Raw genomic sequence first — 19501 nt, 5'->3', positions numbered from 1 at the left:
ACAGAGTGACCTTCTCTCAAGTATTGGCCTCGTGTGCATTTATACTGTATAGTAAGGACATTTTAAGCAAGGTCTTACAATCAGCAATGAGATAAATGAGCAGAAAATGTTCTTTTAATGATGACGGTTGAGGGATAAATATTGATCAGGATATCAGGAGCATTCTCCTGCTTTACTTCAGATAGTATCGTGGGATCCTTTACATCCACCTGAAGGGCAGATGGGGCCTCGGTTTATTGCCTCATCTGAATGATGGCACCTCTGACAGTGCAGCACTCCCTCAGTACTGGCACTAAAGTGTTAGCCTGGATTACTTCTTTCTGGAGTCGGGCTTTAAGTCGATAAATAATAGCTGCTATTGGTTCTAAATTACATTATTTCAATGGAGTTCCTGTTGGATCCAAATCAACAACACGACAAATCTTACGTGATGATACTGACATCAGTAGCTCTCTAGCCTCCGAGTCAGAAGGTTGTGGATTCATGTCCCACTCCAGGGACTTGAGCACAAATATCTAGGCTGACACTCCAGTGCAGTGCTGAGGCAGTGCTGCACTGCCAAGTGCCGTCTTTTGGATGGGATGTTAAACCGAGGCTATGTCTGCTCTTTCAGGTGGACCTAAAAGATCTCATGGCACTATTTCAAAGAAGAGCAGACGAGATCTCCCCGATGTCCTGGCCAATATTTATCCCTCAATCAGCATCACAAAAAAAGCAGATTATCTGGTCATTTTCACATTGCTGATGGTGGGAGCTAGCTCAAATTGTCTGCAGTGTTTCCTACATTGCAACAGTGAATACATTTAAAAAGTACTTCATTGGCTGTAAAGAGCTTTGGGACATCCTGAGATCATGAAAGGTGCTATATAAATACAAAAGCAAAATACTGTGGATGCTGGAAATTGGATATAAAAACAGAAAATGCTGGATATACTCAGCAATTCAAGCAGCATCTATGGAGAGAGAAACAGAGTTAACGTTGCAGGCCGATGATCCTTTGTATATTATAGTAAGTTTTTCTTTCGAAGAGAGCAATCTGCTGTGGGATTTTGATAACCGCAGTAACATTCTTGTGGCCTATCAAAAGAGCTTTGATTAATTGTTGTAGTGAGTTGTATACTTTATTCACAGTTTATTTCATTAGACACAATCATACATTTTTGCTACATTTATATTGCGATGAAAAAGCCTTCAAAGAGCTAAATGATGTTCTATGACTTCTAGGCATTCATTCTGCTGTTGCTTAGTTCATATCGGTATCCTAACTACTAGGTAAAGGTTAGATTTATTTATTCTCATAGGATTCCACTGTTGCGTTAGTATTAAAAAAATTATATGTACAGATTTAATGTCAGGATATTGTTTAACAAAAAAACCTGAAGCTTGAATGCAACATTTCAGCCGTGATTCTACAATTACTGAGCAATCTGGTGCTCTGGTGGTGAGGACCTTTCGGTACAACTATTTTCGTAGAAATGTAAATCAAATGCTCCCTTTTGGCAAGGGCACTGGAACCCACAAATTAACAATTTAAACTTGAACTGAAACTTTAAATCAAATTAAAATTTGGTTGCCGGGGGTGATGATGCACTCCAGTCCCTCCGGCGGCCACCTCTCGCGGAAGGCCACAAGCGTACTGGTGGACACCGCGTGCTCCATCTCCAGGGAAACCCTGGCTCGAACGTAACCGCGGAAGGGAGGCAAACAGTGGAACTGAACCTTTCAGTACAAGTGATTCTTGAGTCGTACAGCTGAATCTGATTTTGGAAAGGACCAATTGCACGACGATGCACTCAGTGGGCACATGTCTTCTTTGCTGAATCCGGCAGATAGGTCCATGATTCTCAGCACCCCTCCCCAAGACTTTGATTTGAACTGCACCTGACCTGCCAGAAACTGGGCAAAAACCAGTGGTGGGGGCAGTTAAAATAATGGGAGTCACTTACGCCCACACTTCGTACCCGTTGTGTCCCATATTAACCGGCTCCTTAGAGCAGTGCACCACCCGAAGGAAGCTGGGTCTTGCTTTAAATATCCAGATCTGGTCCGAGGATAATCAGAACCCATTCTGCAATTTAAAGCCGAGGCCTGAGTGGGGGATGACGGAGTGAGGGGGCAGTGTTGGCTCCCCTCGTCAGGGAAGACCTGCCGGAAGTCGGATGCTGGGCCAGAAGGCAAGTGCGAAACATATTTTTCCAGTTTCTTTGTGGGCCAGGAGGAGCAGGGACGCTGGGCCTCTCTTGCACCGAGCGACCCCACTCCTTCCACCCCTGCCCCCCACCATCACCCCAAGATCATTGTAAAAGCTCCCACTAACCACTAGAGACCATCTCCATGGCCCTCTGCTGCTTGTTTGTGTTGGACACCCGTCGGCCAGACTGTCCATCGACCTCCCCGGCCGAGTCGGATTTTCCCCGCATCCTCCCCATTAATATCGGGGCCCATATTCCACATTCTCAAAATGTTGGAACTTTTCTTGCTGGCCTCATGAAGAACCCTTGATTTAATTCAATCATATTTAAGTAGATCATCCTATGGGCCCCACAACCTGGCCTCATCAGTCCCGCAGTGCTGCTCACCTGTGGGAAACAGGTACCTCTGGGCTTCCATTCTCTGTCTTGGACAGCTTGGAATCTTAAAAGTGTAATTGACGGTTTGGGATAGTGTTGGAAGTTTACTTGTATATTTATGAAGATACGAACAATGATGGACAGGTAATGACCAGCTGGTCCATCCAGCCTGTCCCCACACAATTATGATACCTTGTGTATCTCAGGGCATTGAGGGATAACGTGCAAGGCAGGTAAATGGAGTTAGGATGCAGATCAGATCAGTAATGATCTCCTTGAATATTGGAACAGGCTCGAGGGGCTGAATGCCTTATCCCTGTTCCTATGTTCTTCAAACCATTCTAGCTCTGTCCATATTGCAATAACGCAGCCGCTGACATGGTCGACCACACCATCCTCCTCCAACGCCTCTCCTCGGCTGTCCAGCTGAGTCGAATAACCCTTCCCCGGTTCTACTCTTACCTATCCCAGTTGTAGCCAGAGAATCTCCTGCAATGCCTTTTCTTCCTGTCCCCGCACAGTTACCTCTGGAGTCCCACAAGGTCTCCTATTACTCATTTCCATGCTGCCCCTCGGCAGCATCATCCGAAGACAATTTTGCTCATTAATGAGATCTCCTCTGTGTGCAACTTTTCTAAGATATGAATCCATGGACCTTACAGCAGAAGAAGATCAGTGATGGTGTGTTCCTATTTTCCATCTTTTATCAGCTTATATTTCTTTCTGCAAGGATGAATTTTGAGGTAGATACAGTAGAACTACAACAGCAACAATAAAGGAGGAGAGACAGGAGGAGTTTTAGGGAGTGAATTTCAGAGCTTAGTGCCAGAATTAGAGGAGCGCAGATATCTCAGGGGGTGGGGGGGGTTGTAGGGCTGGAGGAGATTACAGAAATAGGGAAGGTGAGGCCATGGAGTGAGTTGAAAACAAGGATGAGAATTTTAAAATTGCGTTGTTGCTTAACTGGGAGCCAGTGTAGGTCAGTGAGCACAGAGTGATGGGTCAATGGGACTTGGTGCGAGTTAGGACACAGGCAACAAAGTTTTGGATGACCTCAAGTTTATGTAGAGTATAATGTGGGAGGTCAGCTAGGAGTGCGTTGGAATAGTCAAGTCTAGAAGCAACAAAGACATGGATGAGGGTTTCAGCAGCAGATGAGCTGAGGCAGCAGTGGGGATGGGCGAGGTTACGGAGGTGGAAATAGGCGAGCTTAGTGGTGATGCGGCCTAGTTGAACAACATCATTTATTTGAGCAACCACAGTGAAAATATGTTAAACCTATGGGTAATTTTAATCAGAAATATTACTATTTACTGTATTTAGAAATGTTTGTAGACTACATTTTGGTTAAACAGGCAGTGCTGCTAAATAAAATATTTCTTAGCTTCGCATGAATTTCAAATCATTCCATCTCTAATCACTCTTTAACACCCACCCAGAAATAAAGGTTACTCGCCTGTCTTATTAACATTTTAAGTGCACTTTCTGAGAGGAACAGCTGGAAACCATTGCCATTTAATTTACTATTATGTGTATTCCAGTGAGTCATCTCTGCAACAATAGTACCAGTAAGTGCACACCTGCAAGCTCAGGCCGCAACTATAGTGACAGCTTGAAGTCTGTACATGATAAAAGGTCAGAGTGAATTACGCGCAGATAATATGTCGTGGATTTTCAATAACTATAATAAGCAAAGTGAGTTGAAATACAAACTAGAATGTGTGTATTATTTAAAAGACACTATTGTCAACTAATACTGTGGATTTTGCAAGTTTCCATTTTAAAAAAGATGCAACGAGGCACATTATGTGAATATTTTACTTCCATGGAAATAAATAAGGGCATGGATGCCACAGGCTCTCTCCGACATTGCCATTATCTTTCCATCAGCGCAATTTATATATTTGAGTTAAGAACTGAAAGCTGCCTTACATTACTGGAAAAACGTTTTTTTTATCTTTATTGGTGGGAATTTTTGGGGGGTTAGTTTCTTCCTATTTCCATATTTTGTAAGCCACCCTCCACATCCCTCATTAGTATATGGTTGTGCTGCCTGCTCACTGGGAACGCAGGAGTCTAGGCGAGGAAGCATTTTCTGGAGCATCAGCCTTAGAAGAGGCAAGTTCCACACCTTAAAGCTGAACTTGCACTTTCTTTGGAGTGCAAAAAGTTTGGTTTGGAGAGCAGCTTTGGCGAAAGTGTTGGAAAATGCATACAAAGTCTGACTATTCCTCAAGCTGCAGGTGCAAGTTCATCCTTTATTGGAACAAGCCTTGGCAGTCATGTTGAACAAGGCGGAGTAGGCAAGGAGGCCTGCCATTTTTGGGAATGAGAGGGAACCTTCCTCAGCAATATGCAACAAGAACTGCGTGGGTAGAGGGCCCGGAGCAGGTGAATGCAGTCTCTGACGAGGGCAGTGTAATGTATTTGCTTCATGTTCTTTGCTTAAGAATTCATAGCAATTGCTATTAAGAACTAGTTGGTTTATTAGCAAAAGGTTTAACAATCACACTACACATTACCAGTTCATCCGCCAGGCTCACATCCACCTGTCTCATCGTGGGTCCCCTGAATTCAACTGGCTGGGGTTTTATTGAGTCTTGTGAACATCACATGACTGGCTAAGCCACTCAACAGCTCCACAAATCTGTGAGCATAAGTCATCCCTTTTTGGCGTGGAAGCAAGTCATCCTCGTTTCGAGGGACTGCCTATGATGATGACTCACAGGTGCATACATTACATTGCTGACCTCTTGAGGGAAGAAAATCATATCATTAGATGGCTTGTGGGTGATGAATCCTACCCGATGGTCCCACTACTAATGACCCCAATAATAACAGAAAAGTGCTAAAAGGAAGCACATGGCACTACAAAAGTTGTCATTTGAAAAGGGCCATCAGATGTTAAAGGGACACTTTTGCTGCCTGGACACAGTTGGAGGAGCCCTGTTGTGTGCTGCATAGTGGAAGCCTGCTGTGCCTTGCAAGACTTCCCCATACAACAAGGCCTGGATTTGGACATTTCTGGAGAGGCAGGCCTAACAGCTTGGAGGCATGAGTAAATAGAATCATAGAGCGAAATGGCTGATCCCTTATTCTGAGATGGTGACCCCTTAGTTCTAGACTCCCCAGCCAGGGAAAACATCTTCCCAGCATCCACGCTGTCAAGCCCTCTAAGAATGTTATATGTTTCAATGAGATCACCTCGCATTCTTCTAAACTCTAGGGGAATATAGGCCTAGTCTATTCAATGTCTCCTCATAGGAAAATCCCCCCATCCCAGGAATCAGCATAGTGAACCTTCATTGCATTCCCTTAGGTAAGGAGACCAAGGAGCCGAAATTGCCCACCGATCAAACGGGATGCACTCATTATTTTCTTTGTTGATTGGGCGATAGCTGGTATCTGGATTTTGCCCTTATTTTTCTTTTTCTTCTTGCGGTGCAGAAGTCAGTGGGGAGCGGGGCGGAAGGCGGGCGGATTCATCTTATGATGCTGGCGTGATGCGGACGTGCCGTGTTGCACTGACAGGTCACAATGTCCCTCCCCTTCAGTTAAAGGGGAGGGTAGCTGTGAGCTCTACATAAACTCTGGCACCCACTGGGCTATCAGGGAGGGTTTTGGACGGGCCAGTGGCCCGGTACCCAAGAGGGGATGCCGGGCTGTCTATTGGCGGCCCGGCCCAACCCATGGCTGCCATTGTCGGGGCAACTTTGGATTCAGCCGATAATTAAAATAAAATGGTGGCTGGGGCAGTGCGCCCTCCCCTTTAAGGGCGGATGCACCACCCAGCCATTAGCAGCTTCCTGCCCGGGGAAAGCTGTCGGGGGCACAGAGTTGTGGCCGATCCGGTCCCACGGGGCAATTCCCCATGCGGGGCGGAGAGGGGTCGCCGTCGGTCGGTAAGGAGTCGGTGCGCAGCCGACAGGGCGGGAACACGGGCACAAAAATGCACAAGGGCAATTTCTAAAATGTCGGCACCTCCACCCCGACTAAGCAATAGCTGCTTACCGACCCTTACTGCATCTTTGAGGAGGTAACGGCTCTTTAAAAAAGAGGCAATTTTGGCCCCAAAACTGTACACAGTGCTTCAGGAGTGGTCTCACTAGGGCCCTATATAATTGCAATAAGACTTATTGGGGGAGAAATTGGGTGCGTTTGCACCTCCCGTTAGTGTTAACGGGGCACAAATGCCTTTGTGACTGGGCGCGACGCTGATATCGACTCCCACCATATTGGGTGGGAGTTTAATGGCGGCGATACAGTGTTGCGCCCCAGTCTCCAGCGCTCGGAGACCGTGAGGTCATCACCGTGTGCATCGCTCCTTGAGCGCCCTAGACTGGAAATTCATTTTTGTCCCCTGCAGCAGCACCGGGCGAAAACCGGGGCAGCTGCAGGAGGCGTGGATTGGGTGGCCGGACGTTACCGGGGTGATGACTAAAGGCGAGGTGGCTGGGGTAAGTAAAAAAAGACATCCCTTTTTGAAATTTTCTTCGTGGGTTCGTACCCGTGATTGTTCAGCTTGAGTGCTGGGCTGATCACGTGGGATCGCCGTGGCCTCGGTGGTCCAGGTAGGTGAGTTTTAAATTGCAGAGCCTGCAGCGATGGTCCTTTCCTTTAAGGGAGTGAAGGGCCCTTTGAAGGCGGCAGCGTTACACGGCCCACTGTGCAGCGCTGCTGAGATTTCCGCCCCGCCTGTATCCTTTAGCGCTCCAAGAAGGAAGTGGAGCGCTTGATTTGGTGCCCCACTTCCTTCCTAGAGCGGTAAAGCCAATTTTTTTGAAAACTGGGCAGGGTTAGCATTGCTCTTATACTCCAATCCATTTGTAATAAAGGCTAACATACCATTGAAATGGATCAGCAATGTGGTTGACTCTTAACTGCCCCTCTGAAATGACCGAGCAAGCCACTCAGTTGTACACGACCGCTACGCAAAACAATAATAAGAATAAAACCGGACAGACCAACCAGCATCGACCTTGGCACCGGCAACGGACATGGCAATTGGAAGTGCTGTGCCACAGACTAGTCAAGCAACAGCCTGACATAGTCATACTCACAGAATCATACCTTTCAGCCAATGTCCCACACTCCTCCATCATCATTCCTGGGTATGTCCTGTCCTACCGGCAGGACAGACCCACCAGGGGTGGCGGCACAGTGTTATACAGTTGGGAGGGAGTGGCCCTGGGAGTCCTCAACATTGACTCTGGACCCCATCAAGTCTCATGACTTCAGGTCAAGCATGGGCAAGGAAACCTCCTGTTGATTACCACCTACCGCCCTCCCTCAGCTAACGAATCAGTACTCCTCCATGTTGAACACCACTTGGAAGAAGCACTGAATGTACTCTGGGTGGGGTACGTCAATGTCCATCATCAAGAGTGGCTCGGTAGCACCACTACTAACTGAGCTGGCCGAGTCCTGAAGGACATAGTTGCCAAATTGGGCTTGCTGCAGGTGAGAGAACCAACACAAGGGTAAAACCTACTTGACTTCCTCCTCACCAATCTACCAGTCGCAGATGCATCTGTCCATCACAGCATTGGTAGCAGTGACCATCGCACAGTCATTGTGGAGACAAAGTCCCGTTTTCACACTGAGGACACCCTCCATCGTGTTGTGTGGCACTACCACCGTGCTAAATGGGATAGATTCAGAACAGATCTAGCAGCTCAAAACTGGACATCCATGAGGCACCATGGGCCATGAGCAGCAGCAGAATTGTATTCAACCACAATGTGTAACCTCATGGCCCGGCATATCCCTCACTCTGCCATTACCATCAAGCCAGGGGACCAATGAAGAGTGGAGAAGAGCATGCCAGGAGCAGCACCAGGCAAATCTAAAAATGAGGTGACAACCTGAGGAAGCTGCAACACAGAACTACATGTGTGCTAAAAAGCGGAAGCAGCATCCTATAGACAGGGCTAAGCGATCCTACAACCAACGGATCAGATTCAAGTTCTGTAGTCCTGCTACATCCAGTTATGAATGGTAGTGGACAATTAAACAACTAACGGGAGGAGAGGCTCCACAAATATCCCCATCCTTAATGATGGCGGAGCCCAGTACGTAAGTGCAAAAGGTAAGGCTGAAGCATTTACAACCATCTTCAGCCAGAAGGGTCGAGTGAATGATTCATGTTGGCATCCTCCTGAGGTCCCCACCATCACAGAAGCCAGTCTTCAGCCAATTTGATTCACACCACGTGATATCAAGAAACGGCTGAGCGCACTGGATATAACAAAGACTATGGGCCCCAAAAACATCCCGGTTGTCGTGCTGAAGACTTGTGCTTCAGAACTAGCCACACCTCTAGCTGAGCTGTTCCAGTACAACTACAACACTGGCATCTATCCGACAATGTGCAAAACTGCCCAGGAATATCCTGTTCACAAAAATCAAGACAAATCCAATCTGGCCAATTGCTACCAAATCAGTCTACTCTCAAGCATCAGCAAAGTGATGGAAGGTGTCGTCGACAGTGCTATCTACCAGCACTTACACACCAATAACCGGTGTCCAGTTTGGGTTCTGCCAGGACCACTCGGCTCCATACCTCATTACAGACTTGGTGCAAACATAGACAAAAGCGCTGAATTCCAGAGGTGAGGTGAGAGTGACTGCCCTTGACGTCAAGGCAGCATTTGACCGAGTGTGGCATCAAGGTGTCCTATTAAAACTGAAGTCAGTGGGAATCAGGGGAAAACTCTCCACTGGCTGGAGTCATACTTAACACAAAAGAAGATGGTTGTGGTGGTTGGAGGTCAATCACCATAGCCCCAGGACATCGTTGCAGGAGTTCCTCAGGGCAGCATCCTAGATCGAACCATCTTTAGCTGCTTCATCAATGACCTTCCCTTCATCATAAGGACAGAAGTGGGGATGTTTGCTGATGACTGCACAGTGTTCAGTTCTATTCGCAACTCCTAAAATAATGAAGCAGTCCATGCCCGCATGCAGCAAGACCTGGACGACATTCAGGCTTGGGCTCATAACTGGCAAGTGACATTCGCGCCACACAAGTGCTAGGCAATGATATCTCCAACAAGCCGGAGTCCAACCAATGCCCCTTGACATTCAACAGCATTACCATTGCTGAAACCTCCACCATCAACATTCTGGGCATCACCATTACCCAGAAACTTAACTGGACCAGCCACATAAATACTGTGTCAACAAGAGCAGGTCAAAGGCTGGGTATTCTGCGGTGAGTGTCTCACCTCCTGACTCCCCAAAGTCTTTCCACCATCTACAAGGCACAAGTTAGGAATGGGATGGAATACTCTCCACTTGCCTGGATGACTGCAGCTCCAACAACACTCAAGAAGCTTAACACCATTCGGGACAAAGCAGCCCGCTTGATTGGCACCCCATCCACCACCTTAAACTTTCACTCCCTCCATCACTGTGTGTACCATCTACAAGATTCACTGCAGCAACTCGCCAAAGCTTCTTGGGCAGCATCTCCCAAACGAAGGACAAAGGCAGCAAGCACATGGGAACACCACCACCTCCACGCTCTCCTCAAAATCACACACAATCCTGACTTGGAAGTATATCGCTGTTCCTTCATCGTCGCTGGGTCAAAATCATGGAACTCACTATCTAACAGCACTGTGGGAGCACCTTCACCACATGGACTGCAGCAGTATGAGAAGATGGCTCACCACTATCTTCTCAAGGACAATTAGGGATGGGCAATAAATGCTGGCCTTGCCAGTGATGCCCTCATCCCATGAACGAATAAAAATAAATATCAAGGGGTTTTAATATTGTGCATGCAAGTTATTGCTATTTTACATTTCAAGAGCGAGAGAAAGAGAGAATACACTCCTTAACTAGAGTGCAGTGTGAAGGGTTATTTGTGCATCTGCTACGTTTAGAAGGTGAGGAGAGTGTTAATGCCCAAGGTTCCCAATTAAGAAAAAGGAAAGTGGCTGTTGTGTTATCTTGCCTGGTCTGGTTTGGTCATTGACCTTCTTGCAGCCTTGGGCTGAGCATTCATGTAACATCCAGCCAAGCTGCTGAACAGTCACCTCACTGAGCCAAACTCTATGCTACTTACCTGCTGCTGCAATCTTTAAAGGCTGCACTTAAATTTCCAAATACCCCAACTCATTACTCCTATGTAACATGGAAAGTACGTTAATGAGTCCTCCAGTGGCTCTGCAAATGAGCTGACCATGAAATTCTGGTGCAAAAATGCTATCTAGACCAATAACGGAGGCAACTCATCTCACATCAGCACAAATACAACTTAGTTTTTCATGTGGAAATTCAAGACCTTTGCTTTTTGGTTAGATGCAGGGTTATATTTATGAAAGAATGCTTGAAAACTACAATAACTATGAACATCTTGTAAAAAAAAAATCCCAAGACACTTCACAATGGGAATAGTTTGGGGAATGTACACCTAGCTGTGGAAGAAGAAATCAGAACTGCTGCTTATGTGGAGAATAAACAGCAACACTGACTGCTTGGGTCAAACACTCTTTTTCTGTATTCTCAATTCTATGTCATTCTATGAAAGTTGACTGAAAGTATAATTAGAAAGATGGGTTTTCAACAACATAGCGACTTTAACTAGTAAAACGTCCCAAGACACTTCACAGGACTGTAATCAGATAAAATTTGACACCAGGCCTCATAAGGAGATAGTAGAACAGGTGACCAAAATCTTGGTCAAAGAGGTAGGTTTTAAGGAGCGTCTTAAAGGAGGACAGAGAGGCAGAAAGGCTTAGGGAAAAAATTAGGTGCTAGACAGCTGAAGATATGACCAACAATGGAAGGGCAATGGAAATCAGGGATGCACAGAATTGGTGGTGGGTTGGTGAGAAACCATATGCTCACATCTCCTGGCGTAACTCTTGACAGATCGTCACAGCAGAAGAGACTTATATCTAGGATTGTGAAACCTGTGGACCAATACATATTTCAATGTCTAATTTTCAGGATGGATTCAAAGAATGGAAGTGAAAGAAAGCTTTGTGATAATAAATTAACAGAATTTATAATGTAATGATGCTTGTAATTTCCCCAGTCACCAATTAATTATAATGAGCTGAAATCTCATAAAGAATGATATCTATGAGGATGTCTGTGAACAAAACTTAAATTGTGTTAATACAATTAACTGTGCAAACAGTTAAATTGTGCAAAATACTTTGGATGCTGGAAATCTGAGATAAAATACTCAACAGGTCAGGCAGCATCTGCGGAGAGAGAAACTGTTCGCGTTTCAGGTTGATGACCTTTCATCAGAACTGTGTTAATATTGAGAAGGTACTAAAGGAAGGGGGTTCGAGGTTGAATTCACTAAAACTTTCTTTTCTTAATAGCTCGGTAACTTTACCATTCTACGAAAGAAAATCTCGAATTGCTACACAGAATTGTTAGACCCAGAATCACTTCAGTCTTGTGTTCATTAGTTTTGTCGAAACATACATAATACTGCATATCTGGCATATGAAGAGATTGTGCCAATTAGCCTATTTAGCTTACACTCCAAGCGGTTCAATACGTCAGTCTGCATCATCATAGGCGGTCCCTCGTATCGAGGATGACTTGCTTCCACACCAAAAAGGGATAAGTTCACAGGTGTTTCAATTAAGAACCTGATATTCCAGATCCCGAACTACATCCTGAAGGGTGAAAAATGCCTGTGTGTAGATTTATTTAACGTGTGGTGGCCGTTGCACACCAGTCACTGCACGGACTTGACAGAGCTAGGTCTTGGTCCAGTGGCAAGGGTTAACCAAGACGATTTGAGACCAGCTCTGCTGTACGGACCTAGTGCACACACATATTGCAGTATGGACTGGCCCGTGCTGCCCCTGGGCCCTCACCTCTTCTGGGCCCCAAACGCACGCCTCTCTTAGGATCCGATCATGTATCTCCACGATCACTCACTGTACCTGCACCCCAACCGCGCCGCTCCTGCTGTACCTGTCCATGCTCCAATCAGCGACCTGGACCTTGGTGACGTTCAGTCCAGTCGCCCTCTTCACAGCCGTTGCACTCCAGCACGCGCTGTACCTTTGAAGGCACCGACCTACTGATGGTCCTTGCAGGTCGGGGCCACTGTGCCGAATGCGGGGATCCGGCCGCACGCTGCTCCTTTTACAGTACTGTACCCCAGTGTTATACAGTTGCAGAAATGTACTCACCAGTACCATATGCCAGTATTATACAGTGATAGACCTGTACCCACCAGTACCATACCCAGTGTTATATAGTGATAGACCTGCACCCACCAGTACTGTACCCCAGTGTTATACAGTGATAGACCTGTACCCACCATTACCGTATCTCAGTATTATACAGTGACAGCCCTGTACCCAACAGTACTGTACCCCAGTGTTATACAGTGATAGACCTGTACCTACCATTACCGTATCTCAGTATTATACAGTGACAGCCCTGTACCCAACAGTGCTGTACCCCAGTGTTATTACAGTGACAGCCCTGTACCCACCTTATTACCACAGTATTTATGTGGCTGGTCTAGTTAAGTTTCAGGTCAATGACCCCCAGGATGTTGATGGTGGGAGATTTGGCGATGGTGATGCCGTTGAATATCAAGGGGACTCATCTGCCACCTGGCCATCTGTGAAGCTATTTGAAACACACATCATAGTAACGCATTTCAAGGACACAATTTATATAAACCCCAAACACTTGAGGACCAGGCTATTGCTCTGATTCCTTCCTCAAAAGATAGAAAGAAGAAAAGCAAAAGTAGAGGGCAGAGAAACCCAAGGCAAAAAGCAAAAAGGGCCAAATTACAGTAAAATTCTAAAGGGGCAAATTGTGTAAAAGAGACAAGCTTGAAGACTCTGTGCCTCAATGCGAGGAGTATTCGGAATAAGGTGGACGAATTAACTGCGCAGATAGCAGTTAACGGATATGATGTAATTGGCATTACGGAGAGATGACTCCAGGGTGACCTAGGCTGGGAACTCAACATCCAAGGGTATTCAACATTTAGGAAGGATAGACAGGAAGGAAAAGGAGGTGGGGTGGCGTTGTTGGTTAAAGAGGAAATTAATGCAATAGTAAGGAAGGACATTAGCCTGGATGATGTGGAATCGGTATGGGTGGAGCTATGGAATACCAAAGGGCAGAAAACGCCAGTGGGAGTTGTGTACAGACCATCAAAGTAGTAGTAAGATTGCGGACAGCATCAAACAAGAAACTAGGGATGCATGCAATAAAGGTACAACAGTTATCATGGGCGACTTTAATCTACATATTGATTGGGCTAACCAAACTGGTAGCAATACGGTGGAGGAGGATTTCCTGGAGTGTATTAGGGATGGCTTTCTAAACCAATATTCGAGAAACCAACTAGAGGGCTGGTCATCCTAGACTGGGTGATGTGCAATGAGAAAGGACTAATTAGCAATCTTGTTGTGCGAGGTCCCTTGGGGAAGAGTGGCCATAATATGGCAAAATTCTTTATTAAGATGGAGAGTGACACAGTTAATTCAGAGACTAGGGTCCTGAACTGGGTATGCACAGTGAGTCTTATCCTCTGAGTTGGTGGAACTAATGTTACTTTGACATTTCCAGCTTGGGTTTCTCCTCTGTGTGGAATTTTAATGGCGTAGTCTTGTCATTCCAAACACGACACTAACTTTAAAATCATGCAGTTCCTGCAGCGATCACAGAGGAGAGTTACCACAGACATTTTAAAAAAAAACGGTCGCAGATAGAATTCCTAATTTCCCCACATTGCCATCATCAATTCTGCAGGATTGTCCCGGAGGCTCCAGGAACCAGAGATTAATCGCCAGGACATTGCTGCGAGCAAGCCCGGGAAAAACAATCACAAGGGGGATGCTAAATAAAATTGTGGGGGCTTCCATTTTCTTTGAACATTTTCATTAATTAGTTCTAAAAAAAATGTTGAAGATGGGGGCCGTTTCACAAACAAGATTAATCCAAATGGGTAACAGCGAAACTGTTCCCTTTCCAATTGGCATGGGAAAGCAACACACCTGGAGGAAGGACCAAATGCGGGAGGGGGGGCCAGGAGTGGGGGAAGGGAGAGGGGTGGTGTGCAGTGCAAGGTCATGCGAGGAAAGCCCCAGGAATGACCAGAGTTGGCAACCCGAATTGTACAACAACTTGCATTTATATAGCGCCTAAAGCCTAGTAAAACGTCCCAAGGCGCTTTACAGGTGTGTCTAAGACAAAACAAATAAATTTGACACCTAGCCACATAAGAAGAAATTAGGGTAGGGCTTAATCACAGAGGTAGGTTTTAAGGAGCGTCTTAAAGGAGGAAAGGGAGATAGCGAGGTGGAGAGGTTTAGGCAGGAAGTTCCAGAACTTAGCGCCCAGGCAACAGAATGGCCACCAATGTTGAGCAGTTATAAACAGGGATGCTCAAGAGGGCAGAAATTGAGGAGCGCAGACATCTCAGGGGGTTGTGGAGGATGAAGGAGATTACAGAGATAGGGAGGGGCGAGGCCATGGCAAGATTTGTAAACAAGGATAAGAATTTTGAAATCAAGTCGTTGCTTAACCGAGAGCCAATGTAGGCGAGCACAGGGCTGATGGGTGAGCAGGAATTGGTGCGAGTTAGGACATGGGTAGCCGAGTTTTGGATGACCTCAAGTTTACGTAGGGTAGAATGTGGGAGGTCAGCCAGAGTGCTTTGGAGTTGTCAAGTCTAGATGCCTGTGCGTGGATTTTTTTAACGTGGGGTGGTCGTTACACACCAGCCACCACATGGGCTTGACAGAACTAGGTCTTGGTCCAGTGGCAAGGGTTATCCAAGATGACTGGAGACCTGCTCTGCTGCACGGACCTAGTGCGCACACATATTGCAGTGTGGGCTGGTCCGTGCTGCCCCTGGGCCCCTGGTCCCGATGTCGCGCCTCCCCTGGGCCCCGATCACGTCCCTCCACAGCCTCTCGCCGCTCCTTTGCCCCGGCCTTGCTGCTCCTGCTGTAGCTGCCCACGCTCCAATCACCGACCTGGGTCTTGATGACAGCATTACTGTACAACACTTGAATGGCAATCTGTGCTTGGCACATGTTATTAAGCAGGAAGCTAGTCCCAGTTAATGCTGAATGGGCTCAAGCCTTCGGGATAATGCTGGCGGCTATGCATTCTATGCCGACAGCCCAAGGTTCAGGTAGTTTTTAAGGGAGAACACATTCCTGTGCTGGAACTAATTAAGCAGTGCTGGGGGAAACCCCTGCAGGGGAGCTGGTTCCTCAGGTGCTGATTGGAATACATGGGTACTCTAGGGAGCAACAATATTGCTAACGTTAGGGCAGGCATTACTGGAGTTGCTGAAAAGTCAGCTTTGGATACCCTATCATGTACCCAAGATGGTCTATCTGTTTTGGAGGGAGATTACCGCAGGGGAACCCTGCACTACCTTTCTTCCATTACTCTGCCTGATGGTCACCCATTCCCTATCTGGCTGTGTAACCTTTATCTGCGGTGTGTCTAAACATGCTATTCACGACATCCTCAGCAGTTCCGGAAGCTTCTGGTCAGCTGACTCATTTATTCACCTTTAGTTGCAGTAACACAATACGTCCACATCCACAGTGTGGAGCTACAACATTACAAGCTTACAGACATTAAAACAACTTGCATTTATACTTCGGTACAAGTTTATTAATATTTTTATTCTCTCTGAAGTTTAAAGTCAAAAATTTTGATTGGCACAGTTTCTGCTAGTGACAATTTTTTTTTAGTTCACTTGGTAAACCATTATTTCACTGGCTGTAAAGCACTTTGAGATGTCCGGTGATTGTGAAAGGCGCTATATAAATGTAAGTCTTACTTTTCATTAATACAATGAGTGCAGACACAGAGCTCAGAACCATGGTGCATAGTTGTGTCAACTGTGGCTCAGTTAGTAGCACTCTCGTCGCTGATCAGGCGTTGTGGGTTCAATACCACAAAAATCTAGGCTGCTGCTCCAGTCCAATACTGAGGGAGTGCTGCACTGTCAGAGATGCTGTTTATTGGATGAGATGTTAAACCAGGGGCTTTCTGTTCTCTCAGGTGGATGTAATAGATCCCATGGCACTATTTCAAAGAAGAGCTCAGATGTTGTCCGCCGTGTCCTGGCCAAAATTAATCCCTCAACCAATATCACTCAAAACAGATTATTTGATCATATCACATTGCTGTTTGTGGAAGCTTTTGTGTGCAAATTTTAAAAAATTCGTTCTGGGATGTGGGCATCGCTGGCAAGGCCAGCATTTATTGTCCATCGCGAATTACCTTTGAGAAGGTGATGGTGAGCTGCCTTCTTGAACCGCTGTAGTCCTTGTGGTGAAGGTACTCCCACACTGCTGTTAGGGAAGGATTTCCAGGATTTTGACCCAGTGATGATGAAGGAACAGCGAAATATTTCCAACTTAGGATGGTGTGTAACTTGGAACTTGCAGGTGATGGTGCTCCCATGCGTCTGCTGCCCTTGACCCTCTAGGTGGTACAGGTCGTGGGTTTGGGAGGTGCAGCAGTGCATCTTGTAGATGGTACACACTGCAGCCACGGTGCGCCGGTGGTGGAGGGAGTGAATGTTGAAGGTGGTGGATGGGGTGCCAATCAAGCGGGCTGCTTTGTCCTGAATGTTGTCGAGCTTCGTGAATGTTGTTGGGGCATGCAGAAAGCAAGCGCAAGCAGTGGAAGGAGTGTGTGGTAAACCAGATTCCCCACCCACCCTTTCCTTCAACGACTGTCTGTCCCACCTGTGACAGAGACTTTAACTCCCACATTGGACTGTTCATGTCACCTAAGAACTCACTTTTAGAATGGAAGCAAGTCTTCCTTGATTTCGAGGGACTGCCTATGATAACTCACCCAGGCAAGTGGCGAGTATTCCATCACACTCCTAACTTGTGCCTTGTAGATGGTGGAAAGGCTTTGGGGGGGGGGGGTCAGGAGGTGAGACACTTGCAGCAGACCCAGCCTCTGACCCACTCTTGTTACCACAGTATTTATGTAGCTGGTCCAGTTAAGTTTCAGGTCAATGACCCCCAGGATGTTGATGGTGGGGTATCGGTGATGGTAATGCTGTTGACTATCAAGGGGAGGTGGTTAGACTTGTCTGCCACCTTGCCATCTGTGAAGTTATTTAAAACACACAGCATAGTAACACATTTCAAGGACACAATTTATATGAACCCGAAACACTTGAGGACCAGACTATTGCTCCAATTGCCTCCTCATCACAACTACTGCAAGTAGACTCAATATTCAAAATAATAATTACAACTTCACAAAGCCACACCTACTATGTACTCAAAAACTAAAGATTAATCTTTTTTTCAACAATTAGATAGCCCCACAAAAGTAGGGCCTCAAAAAATTAATTAAAGCTCCAAGTGTTGCTTTTCACAGAAATCTTCAGTAAAAGGCGAAAGATTTATACGATCTGAAGAAAACTCAGAATATATGAACCAATCCCACCCAGACCCTCGCACGCAATCAACGACTTGTCTCTTTAACATTGTGCTGAGCGACTAGAATTACCACCCAGAGAGAATATATTACCACAGATTGGTACAGCATGTGGAAAATTAACTGCAATCTTCAATTTCTGTGAAAACCGCGGTCAGACTTGACGTTTATTTTGCTTGTTTGCAAAGTACTGTGCTGATTATAATGGGTATATAAATGAGCTCTGGGCTTTGTGTGGGCTGGGTTTACAGTGACGTGTCAAATTCTTACTTCAACAACAACTTGCATTTATACTTCGGTACAAGTTTACTTAATCTCTCTGGATGTTAGTTCTAGTCGCTCAGCACAATGTTAATAATACGTCCTTACTATACAGTATAAATGCACACGAGGCCCATGCTTGAGAGAAGATCAGTCTGTGACCTGCCCTTTATTTCATAGCACTCAAGTGCAGGAGGTGGGTGGAGCTTCCCCTTTTATCTCTGAAGGTCGAGGTTAGGAGTGTCTCCCACAAGTTCACCATCTAGTGGTCATTGTTCTCAGTGTACAACTTAGGTCGGATTATACATGGGTTACAATGCTGGTTGAATACATGACATCACCTCCCCCCCCCCAAAGTCTTATTGGGATCACAGGTTGAGTCTCTCTGGTAGTTTACGCTCCCTTGTAGAGCGTCTGAGTTGGCTCCGGTTGTTGGGCACTGGCCTGAGTGTCTGCTGTTTGCGGTGCCTCAGGCCTGTCCGGACTGCCCACAGTGACTGGGCTCTCCTCCCTTTGGTTCCGGTGTTCGGTCACCTGTGGTGGAGTGAACTCTACATCGTGTACTTCCTATGCTTCTTCTATGGGGTTGCTGAACCTCCTTTTTGTTTGATCAACATGTTTGCGGCAGATTTGTCCATTGGTAAGTTTAACGACCAGAATCCTATTTCCCTCTTTGGCAACCACAGTGCCTGCGAGCCATTTGGGCCCTGCAGCGTAGTTGAGGACAAAAACAGGGTCATTTACATCAATACATCGCGCCCTCGCATTCCTGTCATGGTAGTCATATTGTGACTGGCACCTGGTCTCGACAATTTCTTTCATGGTGGGGTGTATAAGGGATAACTGGGTTTTGAGCGTCCTTTTCATTCGCAGCTCTGCGGGTGAAATCCCTGTGAGCGAGTGTGGTCGGGATCTGTAGGCCAACAGGAGGCGTGATAGGAACCCCCTTGGATTCTGAGCATCCCTTGTTTGATTATCTGCACTGCTCATTCTGCCTGGCCGTTTGAGGTCGGCTTGAACGGTGCCGTTCTAACATGGTTAATTCCATTGCCTGCCATGAAGTCCTGGAATTCAGTGCTTGTGAAGCACGGGCCATTGTCGCTGACCAAGATGTCCGGTACACTGTGGGCGGCGAACATTGCCCGTAGGCTTTCTACCGTGGCAGAGGATGTGCTTGAATTTAAAATGTCACACTCGATCCATTTGGAGTAGGCGTCTACTACAACCAA

The 19501-nt window shown here is 46.3% G+C and overlaps 1 non-coding gene across 1 annotated transcript; it reads right to left on the bottom strand.

Moving 5' to 3' along the window:
* Window positions 1–17891: 17891 nt before the first annotated feature.
* Window positions 17892–18005, bottom strand: LOC139274481 (U5 spliceosomal RNA). The gene has a single exon (XR_011595538.1). It is a non-coding gene; the product is annotated as a U5 spliceosomal RNA (small nuclear RNA).
* Window positions 18006–19501: the final 1496 nt, after the last annotated feature.

This window comes from Pristiophorus japonicus, chromosome 9 (assembly GCF_044704955.1).
Source record: "Pristiophorus japonicus isolate sPriJap1 chromosome 9, sPriJap1.hap1, whole genome shotgun sequence".
NCBI classification, from domain to species: Eukaryota; Metazoa; Chordata; class Chondrichthyes; family Pristiophoridae; genus Pristiophorus; species Pristiophorus japonicus.
Note: the sequence above shows the minus strand (reverse complement) of the source record. Positions and strands in the feature narration are given on the sequence as shown.